This window comes from Hevea brasiliensis, chromosome 11, assembly GCF_030052815.1.
Source record: "Hevea brasiliensis isolate MT/VB/25A 57/8 chromosome 11, ASM3005281v1, whole genome shotgun sequence".
NCBI lineage: Eukaryota > Viridiplantae > Streptophyta > Magnoliopsida > Malpighiales > Euphorbiaceae > Hevea > Hevea brasiliensis.
The window spans coordinates 92,143,044-92,149,398 of NC_079503.1; the positions used below are offsets into that span (position 1 = coordinate 92,143,044).

Below are 6,355 nucleotides of genomic sequence, written 5' to 3' on the forward strand. Positions count from 1 at the left end.
TGTCCAAATGCAGATTAAGTGGTCCACTTTAGGTGTGAGTGGAGCACTAAGTGATATTTAATGATTGTTTATTCATAACTTTCCTTATTCCCACATTAAGCTCCCAATTTTTGCTATTTAAACTATGTACCACTAATTTAATTTTTCATGACATTTTCCAAGTGTAATATCATGTATTTTTAATGGACATTTAGGTCAAAAGACAACTCGGGGTGTCAAATGACCACAATGCCCCTGTTCGGGTTGCATTCCTGATTTTTCGGTAATACCGGGTTTTATCCGTTTTTCGATTTCTCACTTTTCTTTGTACTAATTATTTAATCTTTCTTTGATATTTCTAATGATATTTATACTTCAATAAATATTTATTTGAGTCCTAAAAATATTTTTCAGGGTTCCCCGCAGTCCAGGGCTAGTCAACGGTCCACGCCGTGACTTCCCGGTGCGGTCACCCATCGCTAGGGTTCCCGGCTGGCTTAACTTGGTTGCATTTCTTTACTATTATTTTTCCTTTGTTTTTATTGTATTTTCTTTTCTTGTATTTCATTATTTAATGTCTCCTCACTCATATCGAAGTGTAGTTCTAGGCATCCTAGCTGTCTGGACAACACTGGTCACCGAAACAGTAGTACGCACTACCGAACATAGGGGTGTTACAATTCTCCCCCCCTTAAAATAAATTTCGTCCACGAAATTTTACCCAATAGTCATCTTACAATAGTCATATGTTTATTTTTTTTCTTTTTATACGATCGTATAATCTTCTTTTCCTCAAATTTGTATAAGACTTTTAACAATCTAATACAATGTTTAATTTGTTTATATATCACCAATCTTCTCTTACTATTGTCCTGTCTAATATTTTGATTCATGTTCCTTCTTGAATGACCCTTGAGGTCATGTTAGAATCATTTATCTAGTCATTGGTCCTCTAACCATTCTAGTCCATAATCTTCCTCACATTCATAACATTTCTTTGTTATATCTGAACCAACTGTTCGAATTTTTACTTCCATAACTCTTTTTATCTGTTAATATTCTATAACTTACTTCCTTTTGTACTGAACTATAACCTTTCGATATTCTAACTTTTGAGTTTTAGATCCCTAAATAGGATTTTCAAACTTATTTTTAGCAATTAAATTCTGTTCTGGCATAGCTATACCAAAACAGATGCCGTTGACAACTATTCTCATCTAGGTGTACTATCAGGTAGTACGTAGCTCTACACAATAATCTCAAGTCAGTACTGTAATCTGCAGCTTACAATATAAACATCAAGAACATTGCATAGTTACTACGATACATCCCAATAAATCAAACTTTCCTATCTTTTATCCTTTTCAAATTCACCGATATCTGAAACTTATTCTGATTACAATATCCATTAACAATTAACAACTGTAACATCTCTGCCTTCATATAGAACAATTCTATTACCGCATCTTACTTTTACGTCCTCTTGCCTTACATTAAGTAGGCTTGCCGTTTAGCTTTATAATTTATGGTGTGTTAGAAAGTACTTTTCGCTGATAAACTCTTCCAAAACTAATTTCACTTATTATCACAATCCTTATACATTTTATTAACCCTGACCTCCTATCCTAGCGGACTTGTTACTAGCACCTCAAAGTCCATTTTTGTACATGGAACCACAATACAATCAATGATGCTAGCACTCACATAAGAATGGGTAGAACCCGGATCAAATAACACAAACACATCTTGATTAAAAGTTGAGAAGGTACCAGCCACAACATCAGATGTCTCGGCCTCTTCCCTCTGTCTTATTGCATAGATTCTAGCTGGAGCACTGTCTTGCTCTGAATGTTTCACTGTGCCTTGGCTGCCTGCTAGGCTACCTTTACCCCTGCCTCTACCTCTGCTAGGTGGTTGTGAACTTCTAGTGACAGGGCTCAATCGATCCTAGTAGGAGGTGGTCCAACTCTGCGACTCAGTGCGGTCCTTGGCAAAGTGTCCTGTGCCTCCACGGTTATAACAGCTCCAATAGCCTTATAGCATATCCCACCATGATATCTTCCATAAGCTTCACATTGACGAAGGGTAGGAACTTCTAGTTGTTCGAGGACCTTGGTGGTCTTTGATGATCCACCTCTGTTATATCCCCTCAATTTCTTTTCTCTTTCTCAAATTCGCTTGAGCTCTGACCCATATGTTTCTTCCTCTTCTCTATTTCATATTGCCCTTGTGGGGTTGGGGCTTGGTGTGATTGTCACCATTTGTTGAAAGAAAGTGGCCATTCTTGGGCCATTTATGCAGTAATTTGTACTTGAAAAAACTATAAATGCACCTTCGAAATTTTATGGAGCTAGGACCTCAACTTGTTCTTCTGCCATCACAGACTGTTCTATTGTCTCATTCTTCTCTTCCATATCTTTTCACAAGATTTTCTATTCCTGTACAACCAACATAAGGAGATTCCTCTCCATTAGTTCATATTTATGATGTAAATGTACTATATGTATCAAACACTTGAGCGATTGTAGTTATTCAAAAAGATTACAAATTCACAGTTCGAAATTCACTTTAAAACCATTGCTCTGATACCACAAAATATGTCACACCCTACTCCCCTGTAAGATGTAACATGATCCCGTAGTACACCTAATGAATTACCGTACTTTGCCTACCGATAACCCATTAGATATACTACAAGGGATTTTAAAACAATTTTCGTGAAATTTAAATCATCGATTAAAATCTGGTGTTATAAATTTTTTTTTAAAATTTTGGCAAAGTGCCGGCTGTATTTTGAGAAAACAGTTCTTCAATCCTGCAAAAGAAAATGCTCCCAATATGTTTTCTCAAATACAACTCCAATAAACTTTATTTCAATTCACAATTCAATTCTCAATAAACAATCAATTCATTTTCAAACTACTCTCATTATAAAGAAACATTTCATTGATTACAAGACTCAAAATTTATAATACAAAACTATTCAAGTAAATAGAATCTCAACTTTATATTTACAATGATTTACATTTAATTACATACCAAAGCACTTAAATATTTTCCTCAATCTCAAACTCCAACAAAATTCAACACAATATTTTTCTCAACTCAAATCCACAACAATTTTTCAGTATTTTCAAAGGATGAGAAAAAAGAAATATAATACAAATTTTACAAGTCAAAATAACTCATAATTTACTTTACAACTTCAATGTACAATTTTAATTTACAACTGCTCAAATAATTTACATACATATTATTACATGCATACATCAAAACCTATGTACATGGGTATACCTATGATATACCTGGAGCTGATCTGAATATGTCTTCAAAGAAACTTATTCACTGCTCTATGCTCTTTTTACCTGCGATAGCATACAAAGCTATCGCTGAGCGGTGAACTCAGTGGTGCACAACTATAATTTAAAACATAGTACAATATACATTGACAAAATTTACAGTAAATAATTTGGAAATCTGAATACTCATCAAATTTCAAAACTCAAAATATTCATTGCCAATAATGTAAATCATTTGTATAAATGACTTTGATCACAAAATTCAATTTATCAAATCATGACTAACCATTTAAGTAATTCCAACAAAATCAATTATACATAAACCATAATTGAAATCACAATTCTTTACCATTCAAAAGCCATTTTGTATCTCAAAAATAATTATGTATCTCAAAACCATGTTGTATCTCAAAAATCAATCTTTATCTCACTAACTATGTAAGACTAATCCGAAAGGGCCATATTCGATGTGATTCTAACTCCCTATGGTCGGGGAGGTGGAATCAGATTCTAACTCCCTATGGTCGGGGAGGTCGAATCATCGTGCACAGTACCATCACAATAATGAATCTTCCGCAAGGGCTATAACGATAAAATAAACTTAGATCTAACCTCAAATCAGAGGAAAATCTAAGTCTGTGCACGTACCATGGTAATCAAAACACAATTAAGTCCATTGTCTTCTCAACAAATGAGAGACATGGGTAATAACCTAGTCAAGCATCTATAGTGAGATATAAAACAATATCACAATCCTTTCAGTGAGCATAAATCACAATACAAGGGTAGATTATAGGTATACTTTGGCCAATCTATAGTCCTTATTTAGTATCCAAGCTATATACATAAGTCTAGGTATACTTTGGCCAATTTAGTATTATTACTTAATTATAGGTTTATTATTATTATGTCATGTCAATTTGTAGTGGGAAGTAGGTCCCACATGCATTTTCATGTAATTTATGCATTTGATAATTCAAGTAAGTAAATTACATATCATGTATTAAACAATTTCTTGAACCTTTCTTTAGGTCCAGATTTGGTGTCTTATCTTCACTTAGCAAATTGGCCGAAATGTGGCCACTGTTTGGCTACACTTCCTTCATGGAAGTTGTCCCTCTATGTCTTGTCTTTGTTTTCCTTTTTGAATCATGTCATTTAGAGTTTTAGAACTTAAGTTATGGTTAAATAACTACAACTGGTTCATTGTCTATTTCTGGGTCCAGAATTAGGCAGATTATGGAGTCAATCTTTGTTTAATTAATTGGACATGTTACAGCCACTTTTTGGCCTAATTTTCTTCATATAAGTTGCTACCCTATTTTTGGATTACAATTTTTGAAGTTATACAGAATGAGTTGTCTTCAGGAATCCAGGTTCAAGTCAGTGGCTTTGACTCTCATTTTAGGGTTCTTACACTCATAATTTGAGGAAAGTTTCTAAATCAAAGTTGGATCCCTATTTCTTAGGTTTCCAGAACAGTTTGGCTCATCCCAATTGGAGTTTCCTAGTGGGAGATATGATCTAAAAACTATTATGGGGTCAAGTGATAGTTTGGTCCAATTCTAGGTTTTGGTGTGTTGATTTGTTCTAGCAATTTGACCAAGTTCCCTTTGATTCTGGGTTTTGGTCAAAGCACCAATATAGTAGATTTATATCTTATAGAAATTTTGACACTAGTTTCATTGTATTTGAAATTTTGTGGACCAAGTTATGGCATTTTTGCCAAAACTGGTCGGTTAGATTCAAGTCCAAAAATTTTGGGTAAACTTGGTTCTAGCAGTTTTGACAAGCTAAGTTTGGTTAGCAATTTAACTTGGTTATGGTCAGAATTTTGATTTCTATTCTTCATGAAAGTTGTTCTACTATGTCTAAGCTTTCCATGGGTTTAAGAATCAGGTCCATCTGACCTTTCTAGAGTGAGTTATGGCCATTTGAACATGTACTATTTATTTGGTCATTTTTCTGGGATTAGGTTAGAGTTACCTAAAAGCAATTGATTTTTAGGTCAAGTTGGGGACAATTTTTGGGCATGGTCTCTTCATGAAAAATGAGGAATTTTGACCCTAGTTTCATCTCCAATTAGCCTCATACCAATTAGAGCAATACAACTCTAGTTATGGCTCAATATTCACACTAGACTCATAAGTCCCAAAACCTGCATGAAAATGTAACACTCCCAATTTCAATTCCTCCAACTCCCAAACTTCATTTGACATACATGGCACTTCTAATGGTCAACAAATCATCTCAAAAATGGTAATTTCATGCCATAATACAAAAGCCCCAAAGTTAGGTCAAAACCCTAACTTAAATTTCACATCTCATGCAAATTCAATGCAATTCAACTTCTAAGGCACATAAACTCATCCATCATCATTTCTAGATCAATTTATATCAATTAAAAGTATCAAACACCAACCCTAACCATGGCTACCAAAATTTACTCCCCTCCTAAACTAATCAATTTCTTTTGATTTCATGCAAATTCAACTCATCTTTAGTCAAATTCAAGGATTAAAGAAGGGAAAAAAGGAAGAAAAGGCACTAACCTTATGTTGACCAATCTTGGTCTTGTGAAAACTTCAAAATTCCTTAAATTCTTGGCAGCCACTATCTTTCTCAAGGTGTGGGGTGAGTTTTTAATGAAGGCACTTAGGAATTTTAGTGGATGGATAGAGAGGAATTCAAGCTTGAAGCTTGAAAAAATGTTGGGAAGAAAATGGTTATGGAGTTTCGGCCAAGTGATGAAAATGGGAAGAAGAAGATAACTTTTTAATGTTAATTTGTCATCTTATGCTTATATATATCCATGGTAAATTTACACAAAATTTTAATGATGTAATATTAGCATCATGCTTAGGTTAGAATGAGGGCATGCTTACATCATAATTAAATTCTTTTTTCTTTTCTTTCCTTTTTCCATTTCCATTGCATTTTTTATTATTTTAGCTTATTTTATGTGTTTTAATCTCTCTCATTTTAATTGACATTTAGGTCAAAATTCAACACTGAGGGCGAAATGACCAAAATGCCCTTCATTGAATTTTATTGGGTTATATTTGTCTGTACCGATT

General features: G+C 33.9%; 1 long non-coding RNA gene across 1 annotated transcript; it reads right to left on the bottom strand.

Moving 5' to 3' along the window:
• Nucleotides 1-2,309: 2,309 nt before the first annotated feature.
• Nucleotides 2,310-6,042, bottom strand: LOC131170465 (uncharacterized). Its single transcript, XR_009141201.1, has 3 exons — nucleotides 5,831-6,042; nucleotides 3,285-3,344; nucleotides 2,310-2,417 (listed from the first exon to the last, which is right to left on the bottom strand). It is a non-coding gene; the product is annotated as an uncharacterized LOC131170465 (long non-coding RNA).
• Between the last annotated feature and the right edge of the window lie 313 nt (nucleotides 6,043-6,355).